Below are 14,210 nucleotides of genomic sequence, written 5' to 3' on the forward strand. Positions count from 1 at the left end.
ATACCTTTGGCAGGTGAGGTGTTATGAACATCAACGTGTTAAATCTTCAGTAAAGTAATTCTCCTGGGCATTTTTTCCCCATTTCATTTTGTCCAGGATGCTGTCATAATGTCTACTGATATTTCTAGACTTTCCCCTTGAGTTCCTAGGCAATTCATTAATACACACATCCATCCAACAAACACCTTCTTGAGAACCCACCAACATGCCATTGTGCTATAGTACTCATTTGATCCTTGTAAGAAGGCAGGGTGTGTGCGTGTGCGTGTGTGTGTGTGTGCGCGCGCGCACACACACACATGCAGTGAGAGGGAAGGTAAGCCAGCTAGTTTTTCAACTTTGGCTGTTGTTCAATGATAAATGTGTGCATGGGAACAGGGTGAGGCTTGGCCACAAATGTGGCTTGCAGCTGTCAAACACATCCTCCACATCTTTATCTGGAAGTCATACACCTGCCAATTACTGAGATTTTTCTAACCAGGTTTGTGAGCTCATAATTGGTTGCCTATGTCACACTTAAGAATAGGATGTTCCCAGAGCCATCTGTCCTACTCACACAGAGACCCTCCTGTGCCAGAGATGACGGAGAGGCTCTTTTCTTTGAATGGACATCTACGTTATCCGTTCATAACAGTTTCCTTTGTATATTCTTGATTTCATCACTTGGTTGTGTCACTTTGTAAAACTCCCTCCATTATAACTTTGAGTTCTTTTTTGCAGTCATCTCAATAATAGGCTGTTCTGTCATGTTCTATTTTTTGCATTTGATTTTTGTTAGTTTTAACAAACATAGGAGAATTTTTAGTCATTCTTTCATATTGGAAGCCTCTTGCCCTTTTTGGTCAGCTCTGTAATATTTTTTACAAGTGCTTTTGAAGTACATGCCCATCTTAACAGAAACCACTCTTCGCTCAATTTCTTCAATCTGCATCTTCAAGAAACAACTTAGGCAAAAAGTTACTATGGTAGACCCTGAATAGTGTAAGAAATTAGGTTACAAACATGTCAAGGTGTTTATTTTCATTAAAAAATAAGAGTGCCCTGATCTGCTACTCTCTTGTGATTTCTAAGGTTTAACATCTCATCATAACTGGCATTTCCCTAACCGAGGTGTGAGCTAATCTGAGACTGGGACACACATGTCAAGAACAGAGGGCCTCACATATCCAGAGCTGCTCAGGGATCCCTGGACTCACAGAGGGCCTGAGAATAGCAGGCTGGCTATTAGTATACCTATTTTACATCTGAGGAAACTGAAGCCATTAGAAACTACATAACAAGCAGATGCAGTCAGCCCTCTGTGGTGGCAGAAGACAAGCACAGGTATTCATATTCTAAGTTCCATGCTTCGTCCCCTCCCACCATATCACAGGATACTTTGTAAACATTCAGAATCAAGGTATTGTCTTTACAAGGCATGGGGAGGATGAAGAGGAGACAGGTCTGGGGAAACTGAACGACTAGAAGTACCTCTCTAGTATATTCACATTTATTGGGTTAACTTCATGAAGAGTCTGATTCTTAAGCTTCAAAAGATGAGAAGCGAGAGAGAAAAAAATTCCGTGGATGAGGTCACAGCAGTGAGTTTATGCAACTATTTCAGGTTGGGAGGGGCAGAAGTCCTGAGGAAAAAGTGGGATATATCCTGGGCTGAAAAACAACATTTTTGGATTATGAGTTTAATTTCTCTTTTGTTACATGACAGACAGAAAGAGGAATGGTGGATGGGAGGTAGAACAGGAATGGGCTTTCCTTATGAGTGGAGAATTCTGCATTATAGAAAGCTATGAGCAGCTGTATCAGGTGGGGATCAATCATGGAAACAGAAACAAGCAGTGTTAGATGTACACACACACACACACACACACACACACACACACAATTTCCTAGTGCTTGGTTCTGTTCGTCTGATAATAAATGCCATATATATCTATACACACACATACACACACACTATATGTACTATATATATGAAAAATAAATATATATTTATTATTTATTTAATAGAGGAATTTGGCAAGCGATTGCGGGAACTGGTTAAGCAGTTTTAAGTCTGTTCAATTATGTCTGATGATGGAGCTTGAAGTCCACTGGGCAGGCGGTTAGGAGGGAAAGATGGTTATAAATGGGGAGAATCAGGAGCAGCCTGGAATCCACAAACAGGCACTGAAACTCCATGAAAACTTACTGGAACCTTGGCTTTCACTGCTTCCCAGCTTGCCGATGTGGATGGCCTGCTGTAACCGGGGCCTTTTCTTAAGTGGCTAAACACACACATCTGGATGAGGCCTTGGGAAGCGGGAGGAGGATATGGGGAAAGGAAGAGCAGTTGTGGGCCCAGACGCCGCTTTGTGCCGACAGGGTGAGTCCACAGATCACCAACAACAGGTGAGCTGCAGAGTGGCTGCTGCTTCCCTCCATCCTCCGACCTCCCAAGAAACTCTCCCATGGCTCTCTTAACTAGAAACATATAGGAAACTGAATTCTGAGTAAGGTAATCCCATTTGCCACATTGACATATTACAAAACCACCATACTATCTGCGATGAACACTGTACATAGGGCAGGGTTGACTTAGATACTCTTCAGATGCCCAGAAGCAGCTCAGGGAGCCCAGCAGACCTTCTGACTGTTCAGCAGCCAGGCCACTGTCTGGACAGGGAGGGCTCCCTGTGCACCCACAGACTTAGCTGCTTTCAATGTCTTCATCACTAGGGACTTCCCTTTTCTAAGCCCAGCCAAAGAGTGGGAGAGTGTCTTTCTAGCTTCCCTCTTCCTTGTTGCCAAAGATCAACACATCTGCCTTTTCATTTCAAAAATTTATAATGGCATGTATTGTTATAAGCAACAGTGGCTAACATTCATTGACAATAGATAACAGCCAGACTCTTTCACATGGACTCTCTCATTAAATTCTTACAACAATCCTATATGAAAAGTATTGCTGTTACCTTAAGTTTACTGATGCGAAAATTCAAGCCTAAAGAAATTGATTTGCTCAATGTTAGACAGCTGTTACATGTTGGAGCGGGGATTGCAATCTAAGACATTCCACTTTGGAAAGCAACACCACAAACATCAAACATACCAGATAAAGAGAACTGCCATGTGGTTAAGAACACGTTTAAGGTTTTTACAGTTGAACCCCCTGGTGTCAAGAATCTCTTACTTCCATCCAAGTTGAAGAATGTGTGGTTTTATCAGGAGAGGAAAAGTAAAAGGGTAAACAGGATCTGAGAAAATCAACAAGTCGGCAAATAGGAGACACTAGGAATTCTAAAAGGAGGAAAAAGAGGAGGAAGACTGGCGAGAAAAATTTTTCTTGTCTTATTACTATCTCACCATGATGACACCATGGCTATAAATGAATTCAAATGGACACATCTAGTTAACGCAAGAAATAAAGAGCCAACGGCTCAGTTATGTCAACAGATGGCTTTCAGGCAATTTTTAAAGGTAAGTGGCCTAAAAGCTCCAAAAGAACACCAAGGAATGGGGACAGTGGTTTTAGCAACTATTCAGAATTGGGTTCCCAGGGATGCCTTCTCTGCATGCTTAGGGTGGGTCACTATAGGGTTGGCTGATGAGAACAGGCAGACGGTCCTTCAAGTCTACTTTCAGGAGACACCAACAGCACAGAAGCCTTGGAAAATCACTGAGTGCAAGCTGGCGTACAAAACCTGGTTGCTGAGGAAATGTAACAGGTCAAGTGCACAGCTCTCAAACCAGCATCTGTAATATGTGGCTGAGCAGCTATGGTTCCGTGTGGCTGGGAGCAGCTGTTTTGTGCAATGCCCAGCCTCAAACCCCTTCTCACCCAGCAAAGTGTTGCTCATCTTTTGAGGCACCTCCCTCTCAGTGCTGTCTCCAGCATTGCTCTTCTGGGCTTATTGCTGTCTGGTCTGTATAATTGCTGACTTCTCTGAGCAACTTGAGCAGAAGGACTGTATCCTGCATTTTCTCACATTTCTATTAATAACATTACAAGTACCTTGGGGATGCTCTGTGGCTTAGTCACTGCATTGCACCCTCCACAAAGTGCACACCACCATGACTATGTGAAAGCCTAGAATTCCTTCATTTCCAAGGCCTTTCAAAGTTCTCTGTCCTCTGTCCCCACTGACCCTGCCCAAGTTTATCTCATCATCATCTCTTTCTAGGAATAGGTGAATAATCTTCAAATATCTCTTCTGCCACCCTCAATGCACGATTTGTCTCTGCTTCAAAAGGACAGGACTTTCTTGAATTGAAGACAAGCTCTTAGGACTGCTCCCAGAGGTGAACTTCCAGGGCTCCAACTTCCTCCAAAGCTATGCTTCACATTTTTTTTTTAACACCAGGGCATACTTTCTCCCAAAAGCAGTGCTTCCTTCTTTGGCTTGTTGATTCACCCTTCCTAATTGAACAAGCCAAGAAAATACTTCAGAGCCCTTTAACTTTGACCCACAGAGGAACACAGACCACTGAGCAGCCTTAATTTTTAAAAATCAGGACTTTCAAGACAAAATGTATCAATAGGTGTTATACATACCTGTATATTTCTACCATTCAAAGATCTTTTGGGCACATTGTCCTTAATAATCACATAAGATAGATATTATTGTTCCCATTTTATAAATAATACAACAGAGGCTTGGAGCACTGTGATGGCTTGTGCAACATCTCAGTTGATTAATGGCAGAGTTCAAGAATAAAACCTTGCATTCCCAGTCTAGGTAAGGCACACATCTGAGAAAGCTTCTACTCCATTATTCTGGGGGTTTACTGATTTTAAACTTTTAAGTCATCACATATCTATATATTTTCAACCTCTGTCTATAGGCAGAATGCATTAGAAAGATTTATTGGACAGGCAATCTAGAAAAGATGACTGTTTTCAGAAGCTACTGCTCCCCCCGTCCTCCTTAGGTAGAAAACCTTAATTTGTCTTTCCAAATTCACTCCCCCTCAGAGAATAGCTTTGTGGATGGAAAAGCAATAATAAAAGACCAAACTCAGTCCAGCTGCAAATGATCAGTCTCTTCTCTCCATTGTGGTAAATCATAGGCTTCCCCCAGGTCTGAAGTTGCTTACATGCTTGGGGAGCTGGTCTGAATAACCTGGCCAGCTACAGGGGAGAGTGCTTCCCCCACCTCCAAACCCCCATTTCTCATTTAACTCTACTCATTAGAGGAGGCTAGGGCACAAGCCAGGTTAACATGTCAATAAGTCACCAAGGAAATGCAAAAATTGACAGCTGGGGAATCCCAGCTCCCAGCCTTCTCCACTACAGAAACCCTCACAGAACAAGTTTCTCAGCCTCCTTGCCAGGTCACTTAAATGAGGAGTGACATTTGAGTCCCTGAGAGTAATTAATTTCCTCTATCTCCAATAGTACCTCGTATTTTTAATGAATTTTTACAAGTCTCAGATCCTCCAGCCTCTCAGCTCCCTCCCCAGTCCCGCTGTTGTTCCCCAAGGTCCCATAACGAATAGCTCCTACTCCTATTTGCCTTGCAAACTCACATAAACTGGAAATGATAAATACATTATCTGGGCTTTTTAACGGACCATTGTTTAATTTTCTATGCCTGTCTGGTTGGGGAAGAGATGAATATTACCTTGTGGAGAATAAGATTTCTATTTCATTTAAGGGGGGTTGGGGGTAATCTATGGCAGGAAAGCAACACTCTGTTCATCCTAATAGGCAGTGCTAATTAAAAGTGTTCAGAAGGGACATCCATCTACCAGTCTGTGATTCATCCAGCATTATCCCTGGTAAACAAGAAATAGATACTGCAATGAATGCTTCTAATTTGTCAAAAGAATAGGCATTTTCAATTGTGTCTTCTTGGCTCCCCGTATGAAGTACAGATTTCAGTGTTGCCATCATTTAAAAGTTTAGGACCTCAAAATAATAGTACTTGTTCCTTAAGCTCGTAAATCTCCGAGTCTGTTTTCAATGTAGAAACATTTATCTTACATATGGTTTGACTTTAGTTTCAACAATTGAAAATGGTTCCTTCTGTTGGTAAATATATTGAAACAGAGGGCATTTGAGGAGAGCTAACATAGTTGTGTTTAAAAGCAAACCATCTGATGGGTATTGAGGAGGGCACCTTTTGGGATGAGCACTGGGTGTTGTATGGAAACCAATTTGACAATAAACTTCATATATTGAAAAAAAAATAAAAATAAAAGCAAACCATTTTGAGACCACCTACTGGGAGAGGCTAAAACCCAGGCAGGAAAACTTAAAACTCCTAATGACACTTCCTAGATAGTTAAAGAAGAGAAGAAAGGGAATCACTATTCCCTTTCTCTAAGCACAAACACAAAATAGACCAGAGAAAAGTGACCCTAAGCTCCAATTCCCAAAGGCTCCATGAACCCTCCAGGATGTTTTAAGGAGGAACACAAAGCACAAAGCCACACTTGAAGAGGACTCAGAGACACTTATGAGCCATTTTCCCAGAGAGGAAGATTTTCCTCATACCCGTGAGTCAACCAGCCTCAAATATTTACCTTTGTGTTGTGTCAAAGAGTCCCTCAATCATGAAGATTTAGAGCCAGGGTTCACCACCATGTCTTGCCGAAGGCTGAAAGCAAATAAAATAAGATGTTTAAGAAAGTAAATAATTATTTCATGGCCTTATTTTTCTTCCCTCTCTTTCATTCAAGAAACATTTCCTAAATTCCTACTGTATACCAGGCACTGGAAATACAGAGGTGGCTAAAACAAAAACACCACCACCACCACCACCAACAAAATCAACAAATCAGCCCATTTTAAGTACTAGGCAAGAGGTGTTACACAATGCCCCCCAGGTAGGAGGGAGTCAGGATACATGTGTATGTGCCTAAAATGTGTGTGTACACATTCATGTGCGTATCTACACATGTGTAGGAATTATTAAAGAATTTCTCCAACTTCTAATTCATCTGACTCTCTTAAAGGCATGAGCTCTTGCCTTGATATCAGTAAAGAAGAGGGCACTGGAGAAAATGTCAAAAGTCTTAAAAGTGATCATACACTTTAATCTGTAATTCGCCTTCAGGATTCCTTCTCAAGGAAACAATATGCACAGAGATTATCATCACAATGTTATTTGTAAGAAAGAGACAACTGTTACAGGAATGATAAAATGAGTGTTAGTGTTTGTACATATTAACACATTAAGAATATTAACGCACATATAAAAATAATTTAAAAAAATTTTCAGGATATGAGAAAATATGTAGAATATAATAAAATTACTTAAAAATTTGAGCTCATCCATGTACAAGTTGGTCTTAAAAAATATATCAGCTGCTAACAGTGGCTCATTGTAGCACGATCATAGGTTATTTTTCTCTTGTCTTTATGCTTACCAAGTTTTCTACAATCGTGCATTATTTTCTAGATGGTAAATAAACATACAAATAGGAGTTTCAGGGGCAACATCACCATTTCTGTGTCACTTCTCCACACCCGCGACCCTCCCCCCCCCCCCCGCCATCAAAATGGGGGACCCCATGCTCCGTAGTACCAATTCCATCCAGTAGATAAAACTGCTCGGGGATTGTCCATTTCCACCTCTGCCTCTCTCTACAGACTTATTAACCCTTACTTCCCAGGAACCTAATCCAGAAGCAAGTTCATAGTCACCACTCAATGTGTGCTGCATGCATGCATGAATGTATGAATGAATAAAAGACATAAGAAATGGAATTGACCTGACAAAAATTACATTAAGAAACATGTTCATTCAAAATAATCAGTGACAATAAAAGTTAAGTTCCATTTGGATTCACAGAGGATGGAAGAAGATGGAAAGCAGAGAGATAACAATTTTTCTGGTAAGACAGTGAAACATAAATAAATAAATAAATAAATAAATAAATAGATAAATAAATAAATAAATAAAAATAAAAGAAGAGCCCATGGTTAAAAAAAAAGAGAGAAAAACTCAACATAATAGAATACCACAGCCTACTGATCTTCCAATATATTCCAAGCCCAAGAATCTGCTTAAGGCAGGAATATTTATCTAGTAACAACAGCCCATTATGGCAACTCAGTTATTTTACATGTGTGAACTTATATACACATACACTAAGTAGACACTTGTTATTAGTTTTAATCAGCAATGGCTGGTTGACTTCCTACTCAAAGAAAAATATAAAGCTAAGGGATAGATTATTATAATGTTTTATTGTAAATGAATTCAATTTAGTTTACTCATAAAACTAGTGAAATATAGCCAGGACATTAAGTTACAGTTATGTTTTTCTGGAGATAGATCTGGTTTGAATCTCATCTCTCTTTTTAAGAGACGGAAAATCTTGGGCAAGTTATTTGACCTTTCTCAGGCTCAGTTTTCTTACATATAAAATGGGATAATAATAACACCAACTTGGTAGGGTTAATGGAGAAAACAAATAAAATGAGAGAAAGCATGGCATTCAAAATTGACTTCAAGCTTATGCCTGTTTACATCAATACTGATCTTCGGTTTCATTATGTGGCATGACATGTGTTGAACACTGCACAAATAGGATTTCATTTCATCCTCAGAATATTTGTTATGAGGAGGCACTATTTTTCCACTTTATAATCCTTTTTATTTCTGTAATGTTGGTAGTAATGTCCCCTCTTTCGTTTCTCATTTTAGTAATTTGTGTCTTCTCTTTTTTTCTTAATCATTCTAGCTAAAAGTTTGTAAGTTTTGTTGATCCTTTTGAAGAATCAACTCTTGGCTTTGTTGAGTTTCTCTCTTTTTAAAATAATTTCTACTTTATCTCATTTTTCCACTTTATAGGTGAGAAAACTGATGCCTAATTTTAAACAGTTATTAAGTATGAGTCAAGACTTGAACCTAGAATGTCAGGTTCCAAAGCCTAATCTCATGAACTGCTATGAAAAGAAGGCATTGAATCTGGGTTTGTATATAGTCTTTGTCTAATAACAAAATTCAGTTTACAATTTTGCCATGTCACACCATATTATTTGATATGCTATGGCTTAAACTTTATTCCTTGTCAGTCACACTTAAGTACCCTCCTATTTCTTTTCTTATTAAATATTTCAAGCATGAAGTTGAGCACAGACATAATTATAACCAAAACTTATGTACTGCCACTCAGCCTGGTCAGATATTACCACCCTGTCATATTCGCTTTAAACATTTTCTTTTAAAAATAAACATTATAAATATAAACAAATTATCCCATGAATTCCTTCCCATTTCCACAAAAATAACTATACTCCTAAATTTCCATGCATGCTTTTTTGCTTCTAATACATGCTTTGCCTCCATAAAAAACATATAGCAGTGTTTTGCATGTTTTAAAATTTCGTTTAAATGATACCCCTCAGTAGGCATCCATCTGAAGCTTATTTTCTTAAATATGTTTTAAAGATTTTGCCACTTTGATAGAATTGGCTTACATTCATTCATTTTAATATTTAGGTAATATTTTATTAGGTATTTAGATTGACTTAATCATTCATATTGGTGAACATTTGGGCTGTTTCCAAACTGAGCTAACAGGAGTAACGCTGCAGTTAAACTCCCTCGACACACGTGTATGAGATTTCTCTATGGTGTATGCATCTTCAAAGTTATTAGATGTAACACATGGCTCTCCAGTGTGGCAGTAGTAATGCATACGAATCTAGCCTGAGTTCATAGCACTGCCAACATTTGGTATTGCCAGACTTTAAAAGTTTTCCAAAAAGATGGATATAAAATATCTTCTATTATTAGCATGCACTTCTCTGATTACTGGTGACATTGAACATTCTCTTGTTATTTTTATTTTATATTTTTGTAATGGTTTTTTGGCTACTTTAACATATGCCCCCCTTTTTTTTTTTCTATTGAGGTGTTCCAGGGAGGAAACAACATACACTAAACATATAGGAAAGCAGAAATGTCTAGTGTGTCATATGATCATAGGTGTCATGACGAAAGCAGAAGCAGAGGGGGTAATGAAGGCGCTAAGGTGAGACCTCAAGTTCAAAAAAGGTAGTTAGGGAAGACCTTACCTGGAAAATGACATTTAGCAAAGTCCTAAATTTGGTGTGGGCATAAGCCATGGAAAGAAACAGCAAAACGGTAAAATGATAATATTTAATCAAAATATGTAGTGGTACCTCTGGATATGTTATAATTACGTTCTATACTAATCTGCATGCTGGGGATTCAACCCTCTTGCAGTTACGTATGTTCCAACCATTTCTCCTGATCCAAAGCGTGTCTTTTTGTTTTTTAAAAAAAACAAACATATACAATGTTTAAAATGTTAATGTAAGGCAATCTATTAGTACTTCTTTTAAGGTAGGTGCTTTTTTATTTTATTTTATTTTATTTTATTTTATTCATTACATCCTTTCCTACCCCTGCGTCATAAAGACATTGTCCTATAATTCGTTCTAAAGTTTTTAAAGCTATGCCTCTTGCATTTAATTTACTTGGAATTGATATTCTTTACATGGTGTCAGGTTAGGATTCAGTACATTTTCTGTATATTTATGCATCCTCCTTGTACCATTTATATCTTAGTCTATGATTTCTGCATTGATTTATAGTGATATATTTATCATGTACAAAGTTTTCAGTCAGTAAAGTCTATTTTGGGCTCTAGATTTTATTCTGTTGGTCTAGTTTCATAGTCCTGTGCAAACCTGTTTTACCTTGATTACTATAATTTCACCCTAAATTTTCACAGTTGACAGGGCCTACCCATCTGTCCATCTATCCATATATACCTACATCTACCCTTCCATTGTTATTATTCATAAATATTTGCTGAGACCACAGTTGTGCCAAATACTGCTTTGATCACTGGAGATTCAAGAACACACTAAATGAATATTTCTGCCCTCATGAGCTTACATTCCAGGGGATGGAGACAGACACCAAATTAAACAAAGCAATAAATACAAAGTATGCCAGATGATAAGTGCCATGAAGAAACGTGACATAGGGGAAGATCATTCAGCAGATTATCATCCAGGTGTTAACGCCTGATACAATAAACTGAAAAATCTAATGGGACAACAACAATGAAAAAAAACACTCCTTTTCAATATACACCAGACCTAGAGTTTGCAGAAAAAATAAACAATGCTCATGCTTGGAATCTATTGAGAGTTTACAACTTTTGGTGAAGAACCTCTACCCATGAGGGACGGCATATAAAATTGCAGCCTTTCCTTGCCAGGTCGTGACTACATAGGAGAGTCTATTTTAGTCATCTAGAAGGAGAGATGTGGGCACACATGCATGCTGTCTGGTCCTTGACGAATGACACAGAATCAAAATGAGACTATTATTTGTCAGCTGGACAGTATGGAAGCCTGGGACAGACTCTGCTTTTGGAGATGTGGGAATAAGCCCAGAGCCCCCAAACACAGCTTCCAGAAAAACACCAGTGCTTTGCAAGTTGTCTGTAGGTATATTACAGCTAAAATATAATATGCACCATTTTTGCTACCTTCCTTAGTTCTTGGAGTAAAAGAGCCAATGGAGAGTTGCTTTTTCAAGGATTTTTTTTTTTTGCCAGTTTTTCCATCTTTGGCAGTTATCATTGCTACTCCGTATGAAACTTAGTATGTTTTCTTATCAACACAATGGGCCCTGTGTGAAACTGGACAAGTTATTTCACCCTTCTGAATTTCAGTCTCCTTACTTTAAAATGAGATAAGAATACCTAATTGCAGAATTGTGATCACTAAGTACTATATTGAAAGACCCTGGTATTGTGTCTGCTATGTGGTAGTCACGGAACAAATGGCAGGCCTTATAATTAAATTGTTTTACAAATAATTCTATGTATTCACCAAAGATCTCAAAGACATGCCCAATTCCTGGTATCTGCCTGGAATCTAGAATCCCTATCTAGAATCCCAGGCGCTCTGAGCATACAGAAGGTAAATACATAAATTAGGACCACAAGTCCCAGATTTGGCCCTAGCACTTTATCATCGCCAACACATGAGGACTGCTTATGTCCCGCCACGTGTAAACAGCATCAACAAGTTAGGGCTACTTCATTTGCACAGCCTCCCAAAACTCTACAGCCAGTTGGATAGGGGTGGCCTAGATGGGAATACACTCTATCTGCGATGAACACAGCGGGGTTTCCTAATTTGCATGCAGCCAATCATAACAAAGGTAACATCCCTAAGGGAGCCAATCTCAGTAAAGGGGTTCCTACTACGGAGTGAGAGGATCCTGAGCTTGCATAACTCCCACTGCAGGACCCCCCCACCCCACCTTCCTCCTCCTAATGTTCCAGCCAGTCTCTGGCTAGAGGTCTGGAAGTTGTTCGGACAAGAACCCTCATGCTAGATGCAACCCACAGTGACAGTTTAGTGGCAGCCACGACAGTGGCAGCATCCATACCCACAGGGCAACTAGTGGGCCGGCAGAGTTACCCCCTAAAGGTTTAGGGTACTGTGACCTTTGACCTCTACTCCAAATGAATATGTTTCTGTGTGTGGTGTAATTAAACATTAATAAGAAGGAAGGTTTAGTCAAGATAGATTAAACACTTTTATATTGGATACTTCTTTGCTATGGGTGAGTAATTCTATAATAAATATAAATAATTGGCAAAAATATCTCTTGTTAGGTTCTGCTTGGTACATCAAAGACGGCACATGAATATCATATAGGTCACAAGTCTTTGACCCTCCAGTAGCTTTGACAGACTGATTCACTTCTTCATTTATCCATCTATCCATCTACCCATCCATCCACCCTTTCCTTCTTTCATTCAACAAATGCTTATTGAGCTATGTTATATTCTAGGCATGGTTCTAGGCCCTGGTGATATAATGGTGCTCACAGTTAAATGGGGACAGGCAAGCAAATAATGACATGAGACTATGAATAATTCTCAGATGAGAAAGTATTGGCTGTTAAGAGAGCACAGATGGGGGCTGTCTGAGAAGGAAGTCCATGTAGTTCACATTAAAGCCAGTTAAAAAAAAACAAACCAAACCAAATCAAACCAAACGAAAACTTCAGTACTACTGTGCTATTTGTTCCAATGACTCTGGGTCATCTGGCATCTCTCACCCTTGCTCCTGCATCTTGCAATGTTCCTGCGGCTACTGTCCATATCAATCTTCTCATCACGCTCCTTGCTTTGCTCTTGGTCTTAATGGACTATGGGCTTTTTCATCTGTGACTTTCAACACTTCTGTATACATTGCTTTGCCTCATTCTCTAACCTTCACATTCTGGGAAGTTCAGGTAATACACTGGCTCAATTCTCTGGGAGGCCAACTCCCACCCCTTTCAGCCTGATGAAGCAGCCTGTCTCTTGAATAAATTCTGGGGAGGCTCCCAAGCAAAAGTTCCTTTGCCCTAAGACCTGATATCTCCAGATGCCCCTGGAGGCACAAGTACCCAGCACGGAGCTGACTGCCATGTGTGTTGATGGCTAAAATTAAGGGCAGCAGGGCAAAAGTGGATCTGCTGATACCACAGTTAGACAAGCTTGCACTGAGGCTGTAAAACATCCTTGGAGGAACACACCAGTAAATTGTCCCACTAATTAGTTTATTATTTCATTGGAGAGATCAAATACATAAATAAAATTAATAAACCCTGCAAAATAAGTGCATCACTGGAAATAAAAGTATTTCTCAGGTCATTGCCTTAAACACAGACATTACATGCTAGAATAATGTTAACACAAGAGAAGCAAATCGTGCTGCTTTGCGGGCTGGAACGTATCAGCAGCAGCTGGAGGTTGGGGAAGGGGTGGGTGCTGAGTCTTGGGATGGGTCAGAAAACATGGATGGTGTTCTCTACCCTGTCACTACCTACAGGGTGACCTTGATCAAGTCAATTTCTCCCCTGCTCCTACTAATGAGCTCAATTACTCGTCAGTAAAATAAGCAGATTGGGTGGTTCCTGAGGTTTCTTCCAGCTATGACATTTTAAGATTATGGGAACCAAATGAAACCAGACCAGGATTATTATGAACTTAGTCAATCAACAATGCATAATGAAAATGAAATGAAATCTAAGAATCCATTAAAATGTGGATTTGGAGGGGCGCCTGGGTGGCTCAGTCGGTTAAGCGTCCGACTTCAACTCAGGTCACGATCTCACGGTCCATGAGTTCAAGCCCCGTGTTGGGCTCTGGGCTGATGGCTCAGAGCCTGGAGCCTGCTTCCGATTCTGTGTCTCCCTCTCTCTCTGCCCCTCCCCCGTTCATGCTCTGTCTCT

The 14,210-nt window shown here is 39.6% G+C and overlaps 1 long non-coding RNA gene across 1 annotated transcript in view; it reads right to left on the reverse strand.

Annotated features, from left to right (window-relative positions):
- The window catches only part of LOC122227265, a 91,324-nt gene that overhangs the window by 12,766 nt on the left and 64,348 nt on the right, over positions 1-14,210 (reverse strand). Inside the window, exon 2 of the long non-coding RNA XR_006205946.1 lies at positions 6,505-6,578. This is a non-coding gene — a long non-coding RNA (uncharacterized LOC122227265). The remainder of the gene's footprint in view (positions 1-6,504; positions 6,579-14,210) is intronic.

The sequence above is a fragment of the Panthera leo genome, chromosome C1, assembly GCF_018350215.1.
Source record: "Panthera leo isolate Ple1 chromosome C1, P.leo_Ple1_pat1.1, whole genome shotgun sequence".
NCBI lineage: Eukaryota > Metazoa > Chordata > Mammalia > Carnivora > Felidae > Panthera > Panthera leo.